Consider the following 20,258-nt stretch of genomic DNA (forward strand, 5'->3'; position numbering starts at 1 on the left):
TAATTTTTAACAGATAATTAATCTGTCAATAAGGTGTTGTTCTCCCAAACAATGGGCTGAAAGGAGCAAAATGGTCCAATAAAAATACATCTTTTCTGTTACAATTATATTCTTCTGTGGCTTCTATTAAAATTATGTTTCTAATATTGCTCAGCTTTATATAGACACACAACTTTTTTTTAATAATTTATTTAATATTCAACTAAAAATGTTGATCAACAACTGAAATTGTCAATCAAAATTATTTAAATATCCCATAAACTTTCAAAAGAAATGGAATGGCCAGATGTGATTCAGACCTGTTCTTTTATTTCATTATTACACTCCCAATACTTCACATTTTGATTTATTGGGATAGAACAATCTTGATTTACTGTCACAAATATCTCTTCTTCTTAGACTGGCTTCACTTTGAAAGGTGTTCAGCCCAACCTGATCCTGGGAAAAGTGCAGGATGATTTAATGCATAGAAACTTTCAGCTAGGCGAGATGAAGTCACCAGCATGTCGTGCACTACTGTCAAATCTCTGTGTTCAATGAAATGCTTAACTTTTCCAATAAGACAGGTGACCTTCCCCTGGCTGGCAGTCCCTAGCCCTTGAACACCACTCACCCCTTGTAAAAGGATTGGTGTGAACCCTCCATCTCCGCTGCTTTGTCTCATCCTCCTGCATGGCAGGCAGTGAACATTAAAGGACAAAACTGTGGTGTTAAGGGGTAAGGAAGGAAAAAGGACGGTATGCTTGTATGCATACTAGTGAGTCAGTGGGCTTTGCGTGGGGGCTGGATTATTATGTTTAGATCTGTGCTGGTGTAAATATTATTGTTGGCCCACTGAAGATCTTGGTGGGCTTCATCAGAAAATGAAATGCCCTGATGCTGGGTTCATTTTTCTGTCCAAAGTTGGATGCTCTTAGAGACACGTCTGCTAGAGGAATTACTCAGGAACCTATGGAGACAGTCAGACAGCTAGTGCTGTACCCCATCACCTGCTGCAGCCAAAAGCCCCGTGAAGCCCCAGTTATCACACATAAAGTCTTGCCTGGAGTATTTCCATATCACCCAGCCATGCTAGATTCAATGGATTTCTGAAACAGAGGTGGCATCTCCATTTACCAGTCCTGGCCTGACTTAGCTGGCTTAGGAAGCCACAGAGGATGGTTGTGGCATTGCTGAAACATTGTCTGAAGTGTCCACCTCAAGCTTTTGGGAGTGCCTGACAGACTGGATCATGCTGAACTCTCTGACATTATTTGCAGTAAATTAGTGAGATTCACCTTGAATATATCTGCACAAGCTGTGAGCACAGTCACACCTCATGTGAGGCAGTGCCAAGGTCCAGACACAAGTGACTTTGAGTAATAATTTTTGAAGAAATACACCTGGAATTGTTGGCTTCAATAGCTCATTAACTTACAGATATAATTATGACCATTTAAGGTGAGTGTTAACTACCTTTTTGCAGGTTCTTTCCACAGAAATACCCTGTAATTTGGGGAATCTGGGAAGGACACAAAGAGGGTTAGTTTTTTCCTTCTTCTTATTACTGCTCATCCACTAGAAATTTACATCATCTAAAGAGATCTCGTTTCATAGCCAAACACTAACCTAGGGGCAGCATAAGGCAGATTGCCCAGTGCTCCCCCACCCAGATGCCCGGTTAGAAGAAGCGATTGATGGCTTTTCTGAACAGGAATTCGGCTGGAGCCTGGTAAGCACCATCCAACTGCTGGGCCAGGCTGCCCAGGAGCACCATAGTCCTCCTCACACCACCCACTGCCCAAGCCAGCAGCCTGGGGACTGATCACTGCTCTCCTGGCTGCTTAATTAAAAGACTGAACACTCTTCGCCTTATTCTGCAGAATGAAAACAAAGTCTGAAATATGGACATTTTTTGAATACTAGAATTCTTGTTTCTGAGCCAGGCCTAGGCAGGAGTCTGTACAGTTAATACAAAGTTCATCTAAAGCTTTAAATTTCTACCTTGTGCCATGAAATGTAATTTATATGTCTCTTGATTGTTAACTAATAATTAAGAAAGTAATACTTAGAAAAGGAGATACATGTGTTCTTAGAAAAGAGCCATATGTTGTGGGTGGGACCTCTGGTTAAAATGGCATATACCATTTTTTCCAAGTGGTGATTAACAGGAAAATTATTAAATAATGCTCTAGCACTAAAAAAAACCAACAACAACAACCAAATTCAGCTTGATTTCTTAATTAAAGTTAATTTAAAAAAAAAGTTTTCATTCAGACTTGTTTAATATGATAAGTTAAAACAATAAAATGAAACTTTTCTAAAATTCTCTTCCCTTTCTGCTTTTACCACTCACCATAAAGTAGGTTCATGAACAGTTGCTAACACCATCATACTTTCAGTTAATACAACACCAAACTGAAACACCGAGCTCTCTTCCTGACATTTATACAGGTACAAAAAATCAGAGTAGCCTGTCCTGGGGCTTTACAATTTTTGTGCACATCTTGAAATGTGATTTACTTGCATTACTTGCAGAGTTAATGTATCTAAATCAACCTAAACACAATGATTTTCAGGAGTAAAGATGACTGGTTTTGAATCTGGAGCACGTGGAGTCAATGTTGTCTAGAAGTGACAGCTTATTGCCTCAAATATTTTATCTTAGGAACTAACTAATAGCCTCTCTCAGTGTATTTGCAATGTAATTGTCATGTTTCAGTGTCAATTTTTCTGGCCAGTTTAGAAATCTGAGCCTTTTATTTGTCACTGCAAAGCTACATTTGTAATGTTCAAGCTGCTCGTCTATCATATCCAATGATAAAGAGAAAAATATTTTCTTTTTTAAGGGTTAGAAATACTTTAGTATTTATGTTTTATTTATACTATTTGAACGGAATATCAGCAAGAAAATTTCAGTATTATGTCTTAAAATCAAAATTTTCTTTTCCAAAGGTTGTTAGTAATCTATTACTGACTAAGAGCATGTGAATTCCATGTTCATCTTGAAGATACAATATACACTATTTCACATCTACTGCACTTAGGTTTCCACAATCAGCTTCTTTCAAAGATACCCTGACAATTCAAATGGTGAATTATTAAGTCCGGATAACAAGGACGACATTCACTTTCTTTGTACTGCTCCAGCTAGAATAGAAGACTCTATTAATTATCAGACCAGAAATGGGCTGGGATTTGCTTTGTACACTGCTAAGCAGTTTAACTGGAAGAGATGGGTTATATAGGGCACTAAATGACCTTTCTAAAAAGCTTGTTTTTCTACAAACTGCTTGTGTTGAAACCAATTGCAGAAGTCATTCAAAATGAGCTGTTTATTACTTCCTAAATGCATTTACTGCATGCCAGATGTCCATTTCAAAACATTCTGCTGTGTGCCTTTTAACTGACCCTACACCCAGACACAACTGCCCATGTCCATTACTCTGGATATGTTACTCACTTAGCAGTGGGCTGCCAGCCCAGCAAGCACTGGGGGAGACCTGCTTTGGTACCACAGAGATTAGGAGGAACAGAAACAACCCCTCAGAGGAGATGGGTCCACATCCTACTCGGAAGGGTGATTGCAGCCTTGAGTAAACCAAATTGTCAGTGTTATCTAGTGAGCTGGCTGACAATAACAGTGAACACATGGCAATGCAAACTCCAGGCATGGGATGCTCACAGCGTCCTTGCAATTGCCTCCTTTCTTGTGCTGTAGGGCTATTTTGTAATTGAGCTATGTTTTCCTGTGAGCCTGCTGCCCTGGGCACTTTTCTTCTGGCTCCTTCAAGTGCTGCTGCCATGTGTGTCCCTGGCATTTCTCCTCCTGGCTTGCAGCAGCTGCCTGTAGCAAGGCTCAAACACACTGACCCCACGTTGGTACACATCTTCAGGTGTGTGATTTCCAGGATGGCATCATCCACTGGTAGGTGTTGGCCAGAGGAGCTTCCTGAGAGTGACAAGCACGTTGGGCCAAATTCCTCACTTAGTTGCATCAATGGACCTTAAGTATAGTGATGTTAGCAGGAGCATGGCGTTCCTGCCTTTGATGTTCCTCAGCAATTTTGTAGGTTCATTGCACCTTGAGAATATGTTTACCACTTTCCTTAAAACTCATGTTAAAGCATTTGCCTGGTCCTTCAATAAGGCTTGACTTGTATATGGAAGTTAGGTGGTCAGTTTGGTCAGTTTTCTTAGGTATTAAATATTTTTATCTATCAGCAATTCCAAAATAAGTTGTTTTATTTTTCTCTCCTTGCAGGGCGTTATATATTAACTCACTTTGCTAACATTATCTGAGATTTCTTATTGTAAATGTTCTTGTTCCCTTCACGGTACCATGCAAGTGAGAACTGGATGAAAATTATAAAAAAAAAAAAAAAAAAAAAAAGGAAGTGTTTCCACAGTACAATAACTAGAAAATTAGTCATGGTAATCAAAACTTATTTTGAGTATCTTCTTTGATATACAGCACTTAGGAAGAGAAATTGCTTTTATATGGCTGATTTCAATCTCCTGTCAAAATGAGTGGATTTTTTCTGTAACTGAAAATAAGTACATAACAAGTAAATTTGAAATTATAAATTAGAACAACTTTATCAAATTAGCAGGGTTTTAACAAATGTGAAAAAATACAAAAAAGCAAATCAAACCAACCAAACAAAAGAACCCACCACATTTCTTATTTATGGTTGTAAAACCTTGAAACTTAATCCATTATAGAAACAGTTTTGGTTTTGAGGAGTGGGAGTTTTCAGCAAAGCGTTCAGCCCTACCCCAAACAGTGTTTCAGTGTTTCAGACCAACTATACTGTAAAGCACAGATGCCATCTCCTACTGCCTTAGGAAGTCAGAGCTTGGGTTTAGCATTGCAAGACCACAGAGAGCAGCTCTGCAAACCTCCAAGGTTTGTTTACACATTTTAAAATATCACTATATGCTTTGCCATTACTTTTTTGCTCCTGACAAAAACCAAAGTAACCTGAATTAAAGCATTTGAAAGTAATTAACTACCTCTGCATTTTTATTGTTTTGCTTCAATGTAAATTCAGTTAAATCCTGAATTTGAAATTAATTCCAAGCTAACCACAAATACTTTCTTTTTAATTCATTTTCATCTGTGGTTGTATAGAATGAAGAGAAATTTAAAAAGCAATCATAAAGGACACATGTGGGAAGTTATTGCTATCTTATTGATTCTCCCATGAACATTAGCTATATGTCAGAGGTAGATTTTTTCATTTATTTAGAAACAGAAAGGTGACACCCATCTGCATCAATCATACCTTAGTTAATGGTAACACATGGAATCAACTTTTGCAAAGATAAAAAGCAAAATAAGTGAAATATTCAGAATAATTTTGCAACTGGCGTACATAATTTTAACTTCCAATTTCTGTTAATCTTAGTAAACGTGCAAGAACACAATTCATTTGGAAATTAACAGTGTCATAAAGAAAGCAGTTACACCCACAGTGGTAAATCAGTTGTTCCAGACTGCTAAAAGGAACTAAAATTGTCAATCACTCAAATCAGGCTGAAAGGGTTTAACATTGTGCTGGCATGCAAACAAGAGGAGCCGTCTGCTGAGAGTAGATCTGTACTGGAAGATTAACAAAACTACAGGAAATACTTTTGAGTTATCATTAAAGCCTTGGAAAGTATATCAAAAGAACAAGGGAAAAAGCCAATGGGGGAAAAAAGCCATTATTGTACGTGCTTCATATTGGTTTCACCATGGTGGGTGAGTGGACAAGAGGGATATATGGTGGACAAGGTGACAGGAAAAGGTCTCACATAGAAGCTAAAATGAAACCAGAATTGTCCTTCAAAATAGCTGCTATCAACAAGCGCCTTGACAGTCTGATGAGATCTCAAATGAGTTGTTTCCTGATGCACCCTCAAGAAGCCCAAAATCCAATTTTGTGGTAGGCAGTTCTTATACTTATCTTCCAAAGTAATGAAGATTTTACAAGGTGACTAGTTCTGACACAAAGTTGGCAAAAACCTCTTTACAGCTCAGAACTAGATCGTAATGTCTTCTCATACTTGAAATGGTGAGGTTCCAGTTAAGACTGGACGGTTTTGTCACTTGATTGTCATTTTGATCTCATTCAGTGTAACCTGTTCTGGGATCTGATCATCACTTCAGCTGCACACAGTTCTCTCATTTTCAGGCCAGACCTAGAGTTTGAAATTGTATGTACACTGACAGCAATTACCCTAGCACCTCTGGCATATCCATCATCTAGATGTCTCCTCATGCTGGGAGCAATAGCAATTATAACCAGAGATGAAACAATCTCCTTAAAGCAACATATTTGGAACAAAAATGTTTCAATAAAAACAAACAAACAAACAAACAAAAAACCACGTTAAAATAACAAAAATCTAACTTGCCAGATATCTAACTGTCTAACTATATTCCAGGGAGATGCTGGTAGTGCTGAGGTATTAAAGACCCTTGAAATCTCAGCTGGTTTATGCTGCTCTTTCAACTCATTAATCTGTTCTCACTTCCAGCATTTAAGGATGAGCTTTTAAGGGTCACCTTTTTTATCATGTTCATATTTTCTTTGTCAAGAAACAGTCACTGTTTTATTACCCTGACTGTTCCTAGCCCTCAGCTTTAGCAATGAGTTTTGTAATCCATTGGAAATGGAAGGTAAGAGCATTACAGAAGGTGCTCTTTTAGAGTGTTTTGGGTTTTTTTTTTTGAGCACCATTTTCTTTCCTTTTGTTTTTACAACAGTCCCCCACAGTCCAACAGATGCTAATTTTACCACAGAAGCCTGGTCACGTAAAGTGGGATTTTCCTCCCCCAATTTTACATGCCTACAAGTTAATAATCTAGTTTAGTCACAGAGAGCTTCCTATTATTGTGAACAAAAATAAGCAGGTATCAGCAGAAGACAACATTTTCCCTACTTTGGGGATTTACCTAGACAGCTAACTTTTAAGTACTTAACATGGCTGAGATCCATCCCACTTGTAGTATTAATTAATTCTGACCGATTTTTATAGCCTTTACTTAGATGTATCATATCTTTAGACATATCAGTAATGATAAGGCAATTAAATGCAACACAGATTTGAGACAGTCCTACAGGCTTGCTGAAAACTTTATTACTAATTATTAACTTAATTTTTTGCTTGTGTCCTACAAATTAATGTTACTATGTGATATGTATAGGTTTCAGCCCTGCCAGGTGCTGTGCACTTGCAGATTATTCATTCAGCTGCATTTTACAGTGAGCAGGGCACATGCCTTCATTGGTCACAAATGCCTTGTAAACCAGATGATTAATTTTAAAATGGTCCTTTGCGAATCAGCTCTGATTTGTAAAACCCTCAACTGTTGAGGTAGTGCCTTTATTCAAGATGTTTCCCAGGTTCTTAGCCTAGTAGATGTACAACTTCTGACACCAGCTGGTCTTTTCTAATTTCTCCTTCAGATAACAGGCCAGCAGGCTGCTGCCACTTTATTTTGTTGTAAATCTGGAAAACTGGCAAATGTTGGCACTTGCATTTGGCACTCGGGTATATGACGTGTTTTGAGAAGCTGACACTGAAGCAGCCAAGAGTAAACCCTTAAAACAGGGTGTGTAACACTCCTGTGTGGAACTTGAATCCATTGCAGAAGTGTCATGTCTTCATCATAAGCCTGAAATATTACCTAAAAACCAGAATTGTTTGGGTTTATCTTCTTTTTTTTTTTTCCTGTTTCACTTACTGAAAAAAGATCAGCATGCATGTGGATGTATTAGAATAATCCAATAAGCAGAAATACTAAGCAAAAGTCACATTACTGCTATTAAAGTACAAGGAGGTGCAAGCTGGAATTTTAGCTCTGTATTCAAATTCCCTCAGAATTCAAATATGTTTCAAAGTGCTTGATTAAAAATCACCCATTGAAAAGAAGCTGTTACTAATTGCTGGAATGCATGGTTGAATACACAGGGTGTGGAGGTGACTGGGTGAATATGTCAGGAGGTGGGATTTCCAGTATTGCTGTCAAGCATCTTGTATTTCCTTTTTTGTAACTCAGAGACCTTTTTTCCACTTTCTCTATACTTCAGACTAATTAAATGTCCAAAGTGGCAGCTCCTGCAACACTCTGTCTTCAATCCTCTGCTGGTCTATGTATTATTGTCTACGCGTGTAAGGTGAGAACATGCAGGTATAAGAAGCCCAAAGCAGCTATTGCAAATACCAGGGTAAAAATCACATGATGGATCATTTAATTACTTCTTTGCAATATAATCAGGAAGTTGTGATGGTAATCTTGGAATGCAACAATTCTTTCAGTTATGTATCTGCTGGAGCTGCAGATGCTCGTATCTGTCAGCAAATTGCTTAGAGATTGTGGGGCTGTTTATAAGGAAAAGAGTTGATTTCTGCTGCAAAATACCTGAGCAAAGGTATGCTCCTCAAAGCAGCAGAAGCTCTGCAAGAGGTGCTGCTCCAAGGGAGATTGCTGTTAACTCCCTGTGACTGCTTGTACTTTGTCAGAAATTCACATTGGTTGTTGAGGAAGTGAGAGGGAACAATGGAAAAAATAAGCAAACATTCTGGGAGTTGGGGGAATGAAATATAGAAATATAACTTTTCTGGTAAAGTAAGTGCAAATGGCTGAAGATTTATTGATTGCAACCCATATTGCAATGGTCCCTGAGCTAGCACTTTAATAAAACCAGGGAAAATGACAACCAAAAGGTGCCCCAGAAATCATAAATCTCTGTATACGTGCTGAATGGTGTGGAGAAAATAATAAGCAAAAAACAATCAACTCAAGCTCAGTTTAGAAGCACAGAAAGTACCATTTGGGAAGGACAGGGGGGCAGAAAACCTTGGCTTATTCAGTCCCACCTACTTCAGATGGCAGCCAGCACCAGACGCTTCAGAAAAACATGTCGGAAATTCCATAGCAAGCACATGGGGGATAATCTGTCCCCATGTCCTTGCCAGGAAGATCTCATGCTAATCCTTAAAATTTAAGGATATTTTTACAACCTGAAACATCAGATTTTATATTGTTTCCCATGTTCCTTTTAAGTGTTAACCAGTATAACTGGATAGTCAAATTCTTTTTTGAAACCTGTTAAATCTAATTTCTCTTGCCTTTTCTTTTTTTTTATTGGATTAAATGTCCACTTAGTTTTAAGGAATATTCCAGATGTATTGCTCTTATTTTTGCAATGACCCAAGCTAATCAAGTTTTGTCTAAGCAGCAATTCCTCAGTGATCAAAATACCACACACAAGAATTATAGAAAGAAAGCACTACCCTCATTTTTCAGATTGTAGCCTACACACTTTATTCTTGTCTTCTCCCAGTTGACAAAAAGAGAGTATCCATTGCAGAGAAGTGGTAAGGTCTCTGCCTGGGGTAGACCTTCTGCATAGGATCTAGTTTGCCTAATCTGCTCCTGGTTTTTGGAGTTGAAGGCTACACCTAGGCTAGTGAGTTTAAACAGGAACAGGAACTAAGCACTGGGACTTAATCGTTTGTAGAGTTAAATGGCTGGAATGACCCTAGAAACATTTTCCTCCAATGAGTAGCACTTTTCAAAACAGCTCCCAGGAGAAATTTGCATGAGAGCACAGCCTATATGAGACAAACCTTTGCGGTCAGCATTTTAAAGAAAGCTACTCAATTTTGGAGGGTAAGAGAGCTGACTGCAGCATGTACAGGTGTTGTGCTATGCCAGTCAGCCACAGAGATGGAGAATTATCCTAAACACCTCTTATAAACTGGTATATATTTAGCCTTGAGAAACCATCCTCCCCAGGTAAATACATCCAATACAGTCAACGGAGGCAAGTGCTTTTGAGCTCCCTCCACAGGGGCTGTGATGTCTAAATTGTGCCAACAGATCTTTCTCTTGGAGACAGCTACTGCTCAGACACAGAGCTCCATCTGCATTAGCCCTGGCATTTTGTTAGCACCTGCAATTGCAGTGAAAGTCCAGATAGGCAGGACAGAACCCATACTTTATTGATTAGCTCCAATGAACTGCATGTCAGGAACTCTGCTATTATATTTTCCTTTCATTTTCAATCACTTTATGTTGAAAGAGATAGGGAAAAAAACTAAAAAAAAATAGACCTGAATTTGCAGACTTTTACGTGAGTAAAAATGAAACTATTTTTTAAAATTAATTTCTCATTTTAGGAGCAACTAACATGAGTGGGCTTATGTTGTGGTAGTACCTAGAGGTCTCAGTTAGAATCCAAGTACCCCTTTCAAATTCAGATGTCTCTGAGCAAACATGCACAATAATAAAGTTTCTGTCCTATAGAATTTATCCTGGAAATGATCCAAATAGTCAAAGAGGGAAGAATAAAACAAAGTCATGGAAAGTACAGTGATGTACTTGAGATTTAGAAACTAATGAAACTGTGCTTAAAATTGAAAAAAAAAAATTCAACAGAAGACTTAAAATAATCAGAACTAACTGCCAGGTAAAATATATTTGCTAATAAATGCATAACTGCTGATAAAATACATCCTTCATTTCAACAGGAGAAAAGGAAAAGTAAAGGAAGCTCTGGAGCAGCTATGGCTGAGATATGCTCTTAATTATGCTGTTCAGGCACTGATAATTGCATGTCATACACTGTACACCAGCATCACCAATGAGCAACAACTGTTTAATTAACATCTAGGAGGATGCATATTCATGTCAATCCTACTCGCTTTGTTGAGGGAAACAAAAGCTACAGTATATCTAATGTTTTCCTTGTCACTGCTGCAAATCACCTCTGCCGTGTACATCATGCTTCTGCATATGCACAAAATCCCACCCAGCTACCAGCTCCACTTTCTGGATCACCCATTTTTTAGTTTATTGGTTTTGATTATTTCCATTTTATCTAAAGATCTGTTGGGGCTTTGAAGACTGTGTTCCTCTTGCTCTGAGACTTTGCTGACTGTTTTACCTTAGGTTTTATTTTGGTTGTCTTTTGTACATGCTTTTCATGCATGGGTAACCATGTGGCAAAGTTTATTATTAATTGATCCATATTAAAACAAAATAATACCCCAAACAAACAAACAAACAACCACAAACAAACAAAGAAAGAAAAAAACACCCCAAAAAACAGCCAACAACCCACCATGGCATATCTGAAATTGAAAAGTAGCAGACTCTAGAGTGCTCTTAGAAGCAATATTTGACACTTTATAATATCTTATCCTTGGGCATAATCTGAGGATCCTGTAATGGTACTGAAATTAAGAGTCAAACAATAAGCAATGTTAATAATTACTTTAAGACAGAGAAAGCAAAGAGATCTCATGCTGAGACATATAGAAGAGGAAAATTTGCTTTGACTTGCAGTTAATGCAGAGAGTAAACTTATCTGGAAAAAGCTAAGAATTTTTTTTCTGAAATATGCACAGTATATTTTTTAGCCCCTTTCACACATGGATTTCACAGCTACAATGAGAAATAAAGTGAGCTTCTCAGTATTTCCACTGTACATGCAATTGATGCTGATCAAAAATTTACTGGCTATAAAGTCTGAGAGGACCACAAGCATCACTGTTTGAATTCATGAATAAAAGATGCTGAAGAATGGACAAAACTTCTTTTTGAAAAACTGCTGCTCTTGAATTTGAAAGCAACAAACATTATCAAATATCTCTTTTTCCATAGAATTATTCCTTAGCGGTGAACAACTTTTTCTTATTAAGACTAAATTAATTAAATTTTTCATTACATCCAGTTGTCTGATAATTTTTAAGGTTCTTCTCTAAACCTTCTCCAAGCCGTTAGGGTGTTATTCCAGTTCTAGCACATGTTCTCATAGATAATTCCAGTTTTAGACGGTGATTCTATATAGAAGTTGTCTTCTTCTCCAGGTTCCTTTCTCTATACCTTCAAGAGTGGCTTGCAGTGTCACACAGGGAGCTGATATGATGATTCACAGCTAGGTCCTTATCAACACCTCTGCATCCTTTTCAGAATCACCACTTCCTAGGGCCGAGTTTCTCCATGCAGTGTAGGTCTATATGTTTTGCCAGGCACTGAAACAACTTTTAAAGTTTTAACTGAGGATGTGAGGAGAGACAAAGCTCTGTTTCTTGCTTCCTGGCAAGTGCATTTTTATTACATGATCAACAACGGACAAATGGAAATACATGAAGGAGCAGGATTTGGAGATCCAGGTCTCCTTCCAGCTCAGCTGGGCTGCCTTTTGTTTGTATTTTTTTCTGCACCTATGAATTTTCCATTCATGGTCTAGCAGCTCAGTGTCGGAATGAGAGACGATGGGTGCTAAGATCTAGATTTACATACACTTTATGGTTATGAAAATATCCTGTAGCAAGGGATGTGATCCGTATTATTTATAAATACACTCTTAACTGTTACCAAATGTTGACTATATATATAGCAATATATATATAACAAAAGTAAGTCACAATTAGGGTCACAAGTTATGTGAATTGCCTGAAAAACATCAGTGGATGTTGTATCAATTCCAGCTTATTATTTGAAAAAGATGAAACACCTGTAAGAAAAGTAGATTATGATAATTACCTGAGATATACAGCGAGTCATCGACAATTTCTGCAAAAATTGCAGTAATCTTCAGCTCTGAAAATACATCCCATAAGAATATATTTGAATCCAAACTGCAGACACATCAGCATGAATATCTGAGTTTGTTTAAGTATCTGAATGTTCTTAAGTTTTTAATGAGATCTGATTGCTGAATATCAGAACTGGGAGGGAAAGAGAGTGAAAAAGACAGTAAAACTGAGAAAAGACCTGGAGCAACAACTTCTGTCCTGCAATTTTCACTGCAACATCTTGGACAATTGAAGTGGATTAAACCATTATATGCACTGATTGACTAAATAAAATAAAATTCTGCTTCTCTAAGAAAAACCTAGCATCAATAACTTGAAATGAAAATGACTTTTAATTATTTCATGATAAAATACAAAAAAAAAATGGAAATAATTATATAATAAAAACTTATGAATATTTTTACTAATTTAGAAAGCTTTTTTCATGAGAAGAACAGTATTCCTGAGGTTAACTGTAAAGGTATACGTATCAGACAGAAGTGATTGCAAAACAAAGGCAGAGAAAGGCTGTTCTTACATCTGGAGGGACAGGGCTACAGTTGCTTGGTTAGAGCTGCTGCTGCCCAAGGACTCAGGGTGAGCTGCCAGGGTGGGAGCTGGGTGCACAACACTGCCCTTCTTTGCATCTAGAAAGCGAATTCCCCTTTTCAAGCTGGCAATCAGCAGTTTCTCACACAGAGAGTGAGTCTGAGAGTCTGATAGATGGGCTTCTACTAATTTCTCTGCAGTGGTTTATGTCTCCATCTGATTGTTCCACTGGCTTGCCAGAAGCTGCCCTCCCTGTAACAATGGTAGCTTAAGAGGATTTGAGTTGGCCATTAGCTAGTCCTGTTTGTATTCTGTGTCTTTGTCCAGACTGACTTTCTCATGCAATGTAAGATTAGATATTAACTTGGTATTTGGTGTGGCTAGTGCTGTGACACCTCAAAAGCCTGAGATAACCTCTGACACACAGGTGGAATGGCCAGAAATATCTAAAACAAGTTCTCAGAGCTCATTTTTCAGCTTGTTTCAAAGCAATTCTTTCTCTAAGCAACTGCCAGCTCTGGCAAGCATCAAGTGAACAGTTTCAGACCAGTTCCTGCAGTTGATATGACAGCCTTGCTTGTACTGTAATTGTCTTTGCTCCTTAATACCTGTTCATACATTGCAGGAGAATGTTGCTTGCCCACTGATAATAGATTGCTGTGACTCACAAAGGCAAATATAGAAGTAGGCAAAAGTTTTGAAAATGAATGAATGCAATAGAGGTCAATTCTCAAGCATTCTGAATGTATCACTTAAAAGACGGTGACATTGATTTTTGCTATGTATATCCCATCAGGAGTAATTGAGTCAGGAAGACATTTATGCATCTAATATACTTGTATGACTTTCAGTGATGAAATTGGGAGTTGGGTTCAGATTAGAGTGTTATTGGAAGTGCCTCTCCACCAGTTCAGCTTCTAAGAACAGCGGAATAAATGTGAATTAATGCTTTGCAGTAAATCTCATGACATCTTTTTATTGATTCTAAAATTCTAATGATATCCAGGAAATGCAGATTGAGAAAAACTGCTGTGATGTAACAAAACCTCCTTTTATAAATGTTATGGAATGCATATGCATTAGCATTTCTAGAGGTTTTTTTAGTATAAAGAAGATATAGAATTTTTTATATTGTCTAAATAGATTTTAATGGAAATTTGAAATTCATTAGAGTCTTTTAGTCATCCAGTCAAATTACAACTAATATCATCTGCCTGAGGAACTAAATCCTAGTGGTGGATCATATTGCAGTAAGAGTGTGGTAGGTCTTTCAGCTATGTAAACCATCTGTGCCCTAAGTTCAGCAATACAAGAGACTATTGACCAGGTGCACAAAGGAGTGAGACATATTGCTTGACCATGGTCGCCTTGGTTTCCAGTTTCCAGAATGGTGGTGTGTCAATAATGCCAGCAAAAAAAGGAGAAAGGCAGGAGGATTTCAGGGGGAAGTAAGACCTGGTGAAAGGAGTTCTCTGTCTTTTCGCAGACAGTCCTATACTGACCCTGATATTATCTTTTTCTTCAGATGAAGCTATGCTCTGAGAGTCAAGCCCTCGCTCTTATGCATCTGGTCTTTGCCTTAGAGCAGGATAAAATGTTTTCAAATGTAAGAAATTTTGGAAAAAAGTAGTCACGGAGTAATTAGCATCTGCCCATAAAGAGCTAAGAATCAAACTTCTCTTTGGGTTTTTTTTAAGCATTTTTTAGGAAAAACAACAGAAGAAAGTTTTGAAAATACTGGAATGTGTTGTATAAAAGCTTTCAAGAGAAAGAGCTGTCCTTTGGGTGAGACGCTTTGTTTCAACTTTTCACAAATACTGAAAACAGTATTTGCATTTTGAAACTGAAGAGCCTTAAAAGTAGAATAAAAAACCTTAAATAATCCGTAAATGAAACAGTTATTCAATCTGAAGCAAATATTAGATATTTTTCATGTCAGTCACTAAATATGTCAATTACAGCTATAAAACTATGGCTACTAATACTATTATGTTATTAAATAACTGAAATTCTTTTTTAGTTACTTGGTCCTAAATCTGGAGGGTCCTCAGTAAAATTATACTGTTTTTCTCAGTTCCTATATAGGAAGACCTCATAAAAGTACTACTCAGACTTGTTCCCAAACATGCACAAGATCATGTATTTTAGAAGTTTCTGCTCCTCTTCCAGTTAAAATAGATAATAAAACATGTTGGCCCAAAAGGTACATTTCCACACATGGTCTGTTAATATCTGTTTCAACTATTCCATCTAGTGGAATTTTACCTCTATTGTCTTCTTCAAACTGGCATGTCATTAATCCAATAAGGATTACTTATTATTCATATGCTAGTGCTTCAAGTGGAATTTCTATTGTGAAATCCCACAGACCCTTCTCAGTCTGCAAGAGCTGTCCCACAGGTCCCAGGATAAACCCTTGCAATTTTTATCTCTGTAAGGCAAAATGTGAAAAAATACAGACTTGTGTATCTTTTATTTTCATAATCCTGTTTATTTTTCAGGTTCTGTGACATCTATCTTCATGCGTGGTACCTCATTCAGGTAACCCCTGAATGGCAGTAGAGATGATGACAGTCAGGAATTGCCTTCCTACTGGTGACTCCTCATCATTCTGCAGAACTTAAATGTGCCAACTAAGCCTGCCAGCCTTCCAATTCTTTCTTAACACTGAATCCAAACTCCTCTGAATTAGTAGGTATCTAATTCCAAATGTAATGCCAAAGAAAGTAGGAAACTAGAGAATGGAGTCCTCTCTGGTGTCATTTCAATGTTTCTGTATCAGCAGCTCACAGAATCACAGAATGTTAGAGTTTGGAAAGGACCTCAAAAGATCATCTAGTGCAGTCCCCCTGCTGGAGCAGGAACACTTAGATGAGGCTCATCTTTGCTACGGAACCGAATCCCCTTAGACCAGTGTTTTTGCAGTCTCAGTCCCCTCCTTGGTGCTGTATCTCACCTCTTTCTTCTGTTGTCAGTCTTTTTCCCTTTCATTTCAATGCTTTTGTTCACATTGTACCTATGTTTTGGACCCTTTTGCCATATTTTGCCATTCTCTTTTTGCCTGCCTTAGGAGAGTCAGCTGCCTTAATTCAATGAACACACAGAGCCTCTGGGCTTGTTGTCTGTTCCTCAGGGCAGAGCCTACATCATCTCTGAGTCATCAGCATTTCAGCCATCTGAGGGAATTGATAATAATAATAAATTCCCAATATTAAGTGATTCCTATTAAGAAGGAGGCTGTTTTTTCCTTTTCTGAAAAGGTGTTAACATATTATCACTGTTAACATGCAGAAGACAACTTGTTTATTGCTAATTAACCACCTACAGAGCAGATGCTTAACCTGAACTACACCTTTCGAGGGAATATCCAGAGGCTGAATTTACCGGGCATCTTTATAGGTATTAAGTACCTATGTTTACTACTGAGCAGTAGCAAATTATTTCAGAAATATCCTGGGTAAGGGAAAATAACTTGGGGAAACAGACAGCTAATTAGAGTCAGGAAGTTCAAGGCCAGATGTTTCATGGCAGGAAATCATGCTGTGTACATGGTAAGGTATGAGAGCTATATGCTGTGAATCTCTTCATGTAAATGGAAGTATCCTGAGGCTCCTAAAGGTGCTCTCCTATCACTGTAACAATGGTGAACCCATCGTCCTTAGCTTTGCAATTTTCCAAGTGTTTGGGTTGTCACTCGGGGAGAGTAACCCTACATGGGGAATGTTGATAAATGCATTCATTCTTTTTTGCTGTTTCTTGGGGTTTTGACATTGAATGAAAATGAGGAACCTATAACCTGTATAATATTATCTTATTGGAAGAGTAGATGGTATTGATATTCAGGAACAAGACTGATAATGTCAAGGCCCAACCTTCACTTTCTTTCCAGCTACAGAATATTAGTGATCCTCATGATTAGGAAGATTTCTTGTAATCAAAGTAATTATGGTTCAAATTTGTCCTACAATACTATTGTACTTTTGTACCCAAGTGAAATCTTTCTTACACTTGTTCTTTTTGTCTGTAAGGGTCATAATTTAGATGGCAGAATATAAAATGGCCCTGCAAACACCACTACTCTTCAGTGCTCTTTTACAAAAGAGAAGGATCTGTTTCCAACAACAAGGCTCAGTGTCTTGAGTTACATTTGCATGTGTAATTTTGTGCTTCATTGCCCCTAATGTGCACTTACAAGGTATTATTTTTGAGCAGAGCTATAAATGACTGCAACACAAACCACTGGCTTTATCACCTCTTGGGCTTGGATTTGTGTCTTATCTTTAGATAAATGCATATGGAAAGCTTTGCTCACTGAATTGCATATTGCAGCTTACTCCCCAAATGTACAATACATAATTCAACAGAGCCTCATGTAGTTGTCAGCTTTTCCTCAGAAAGAAACCAGCTGTTTAGAAGGCTGAAGCAATAAAGTATTTTTGGAAGAGCTTCCCCTCATGGATTTCTACAGCTCCTCTCAGCTCCTATTACTAAGACAGGTTCAATAACAAATTTACAGGAAAGGGATGAAAACTGGACTTAAAGCCAAATGAGAGCTTTTGCCACCACTGACTTTCCTCGCTCTTTGAGTAATGATTATGCATGTGAAATGAGGGAGAGAGAGGGCAGCCTAGTACTTCTCATGCTACTTTACACTTTTTCTGTTTAGATCAGTTCATGTTTCCTCAAGAACCTCTGTGTGACACTGAATCACTAAGACACAGACCTATAAAAGGTATTTCATACATCCATAACATGTATACCTAGAAGGCATTTAGGATATAACTTCACTGTCATACTAGGAAGAAAACCTTGGTTCTCAGAGCAATCAGTGTCTCATGTCTGTACCGTTCAATGATATTACCTTCTGGAAAGGAGTAGGTTTGTTCATGTGGTGTATTAATGACACAAATCTTTGTTTCATGACTACAGCATAGGCCTTTTGTGTCTCTTTGTGCATAAACCTTCTCAACTCACATAATTTTCCACATTTGTGTCCTACTACAGTGTGTGGTGGTGGAGTGTCCTATGTAGTCATTCCGTGCTGGCATGTTCTGTATTAGGGCACTTAATGCCACACATGCTGAAGGGCTTTCTTTAGTGCTCTTAGTATGACTTTAGTACAGGGCTAGAAAAGCATAGCCAGAAGCACAGTGCTTGAAGCCTCATGGGCATCAAATCAGCTCCTAAACACAATCTACACAAACATGACATATGAGGTATAAACAAGACCTTCTGAAAACTTCCTCACAGAGATGAAGTCTAAAATATTGATAGATTTCTTTAGCCTCCAACTCCTCCTCCACAAAAAGTACAAAAATATGGAATATGTTTCCCCTGAGTCCCCCCTCTCACGTCTTGCTCTTATAAAATACCACACAGATAAAGTGTAAATTAGTTCTACCAGTCCTCATAGCTATTAAAAAATATATGAGTTCACATCTCTCTCTTCCCTCACACATCTATGCAATGACCATGTGAGTCTAGTCTTTCTCATTTATAGTATCTGTGGGGTTCCAACAGTGTCAGGCATGCAAAATGAAAAGCCTTTATATGGCCAAACAGTTAAATTCCCTATGCAGGCAGCCAGTACTTTTAGCATCTGATCCCCTCCCCTATTGTTACCTGGATATGACACTGACACAGTCTACATCCTCCACATTGTGCCTGTGTGAGAAAAAAATACACAAGGACCCCAACCTCTGATGGGCACATCATTTAGAATGACCAATCATCTATCATCAAACATACATATATTTTAACACTTGTATATATGGAACAATTTAAACGAGAGGTTAGTCTGATGTAGAAATAAATATATGATCAGCCTTATCATAGTTTAAAGAAAGGCCTTCTCCTGCTCACCAGTGTGATGAAGGTGTTGTGTTCTTGTGTCTTGTTGACACAAAAGAAGCAGCAGAAGTAGAAGAAGAAGAAGAAAAAGGTACATATACCTCTACTTGTTCTGGTCAGGGCTGCACTACTTGTAAGTTGATCTATGGAACATAGTGTCTTCTTTGAGGGTAGCAGTGGTTGAAGAGAACACTTTTGAGGAAGCAGGGAGTGAGGAAAGAAGGATCCATCATAAGAAAAGATGTTGGCTTGTTCTGTAGCTTCGTACTCAAGGTGCAGATAAAAATAATAGCAAAAGAAGACCTTGGACTATCAACACCAATGCCAGTCCATTCCCTACTGCTTCTGCTTCTTTTAAAATAGGGTAGTGACATTCATTGTTGTCACATGAGGGTGAATAATATCAAGATCTTTCATCTGGTGATAAGGGAAACACTTGGGTGATGCAATGCTGGGCATAATATAAGGTTTGTTTGTATTTTGCTTTTCTCAGGTATAAAAACATAAATGCAGTTGAAAAGTAAGTGTTTAGTACTTACCAAATTGTAGCATCACTGCAATGGTTAACTAGTTAATATTTGTGCAGTGCTTTGACGGAGGATGTAAATTATCGAGAATTATTGTTGTTAAGAATCATTGAGATTCCCATTGTTTTAATCTTTACCCACACTCACTTACAGTGATTAGTTTTTATTGGTATTCAATAAAAAATAACTCATTCTGAGATAATGCTGCCAGTTCTAATATATAAGTAGTCAGACAAGCTCACCAATTACTTCAAAATCAAACAGCTTCACAGAAAAACATAGAAGTATGAAGATTTGATTTAAGTCCATACAATGAGACCCTACCTAGAGAAGACACACAGCTTTAATGTCTGATGGGACTTCATCTCTGCTGCTGGCTTGGTTGCTTGTCAAGGGATATCTAAGGACAAATTTTGCTTTTCGTTGCTCCATGCAGTTCCACTGACTTTAATGGGACTGGAAAGATTGCTTAAGAAGAGAAAGTGGTTTGCAACTTTACCTTTCTTCCATTAGCAGGCCACATGACTTAAATGAAATATAGGGTGAAATTTCTTTAAGAATGACAAAACACCTGGATATTCTCAAACCATTGTCTCTGCCTGGCTGATTTGTTAGCCCTTCTCTTCACACAAATAATACAAATGATGATAGGATGACTGTGGCACAGTCTGTGCTCTCATGATCTTCCATGTCTACTAGTAACTTGCTCATATTAGAATTATCACTTTATGTTAAAGCAACAATTTAATGGTGGCTTTTATCACACCTCTTTTA

This window comes from Nesoenas mayeri, assembly GCF_963082525.1.
Source record: "Nesoenas mayeri genome assembly, chromosome: 3".
Lineage (NCBI taxonomy): Eukaryota > Metazoa > Chordata > Aves > Columbiformes > Columbidae > Nesoenas > Nesoenas mayeri.